Below are 1,246 nucleotides of genomic sequence, written 5' to 3' on the forward strand. Positions count from 1 at the left end.
GGATTGGGTTATTGTTTCTATAGGAGAAGTTCGGGTGATTCCTCCATCCAGGGTTATATGTATTCGAATATGGGTTCCCTTGGGTGTAGTTCACTTGCTCAGAGTGGGTTTCGTTTAATAGACTGCATTATGCAGATTGGTGTCCTTTGGTTCCACATATCTCACAATCCAACAAAATTGCGGCTATAGTATTCGGGTTTATGCACATATGCTCGACCTTAAGGGCTAACACGTCCATTTTAGCTTGCATCATGTCTATAGAGCTTAGTTCATGCACTCCTCCTTAGGCTTCCTTCTTCTCAACTGTCGCTCGTTTGACTCCCCATGATTGATGGTTTTGAGCCATATCTTCGATGAGGGCACTAGCTTCAGGATAAGGTTTGTTCATCAGAGCACCGCCTGCGGCAGCGTCGATGGTCATCTTGGTGTTATAGTGAAGTCCATTATAGAAGGTTTGAATGATTAACCAATTTTCTAAACCATGATGTGGGCATACTCGTAAGAACTCTTTATATCTCTCCCAAGCTTAGAACATCGATTCTCTTTGGTTTTGGGTAAATCTAGTTATATGGTTTCGAAGAACGGCCGTCTTACTTGGGGGAAAATATCTAGCAAGAAATACTCTTCTAAGGTTATCCCAAGTCGTAATGGAATTGGGTGGAAGGGAATCTAACCATGATAGGGCTTTATCTCTGAGGGAAAAAGGGAATAATCTTAAACGTATTACCTCAGGAGAAGCTCCATTGGTTTTAAAAGTGTCTGCAAATTGAAGAAATATTTTTAAATGTTGGTTTGGGTTCTCAGTAGCGAGACTTGCGAATTGTCTCTGTTGCACTAGTTGTAACAGGGAAGGTTTAAGTTCAAAATTATTAGCTGGGATGGTTGGGTTTACTATACTAGAACTAGGTTCTTCGTTGGATGGTTGAGCGAAGTCCTTAAGAGGTCTTTGGTTTTGATCTTCGGCCATAGCTCTCTTAATTCTATGAAAGAATACACGTGCACGAGCGTAACGTTCAGGTTCCGCCAGAGGGTATACTAAGCTTAAACTTTCGGTGCTGCGAGTTCTTCGCATTGACCGGTGGTAAATAGCCTAAGTCTAAACGATATAACAACAGGGAAATGAAATTTGACGAAATTGGTCCCCGGCAACGGCGCCAAAAACTTGATGCGTGCTTTTCGCAAGTATACGAACGCGTCAGAGTAATATAAAAGATTGTCGAATCCACAGAGACCAAGTGTCAATCTA

The 1,246-nt window shown here is 41.9% G+C and overlaps 1 non-coding gene across 1 annotated transcript; it reads left to right on the top strand.

Annotated features, from left to right (window-relative positions):
• Positions 1-476: 476 nt before the first annotated feature.
• LOC127116527 (small nucleolar RNA R71) lies at positions 477-583 on the top strand. The gene has a single exon (XR_007801356.1). It is a non-coding gene; the product is annotated as a small nucleolar RNA R71 (small nucleolar RNA).
• Positions 584-1,246: the final 663 nt, after the last annotated feature.

Source organism: Lathyrus oleraceus, chromosome 1, assembly GCF_024323335.1.
Source record: "Lathyrus oleraceus cultivar Zhongwan6 chromosome 1, CAAS_Psat_ZW6_1.0, whole genome shotgun sequence".
NCBI lineage: Eukaryota > Viridiplantae > Streptophyta > Magnoliopsida > Fabales > Fabaceae > Lathyrus > Lathyrus oleraceus.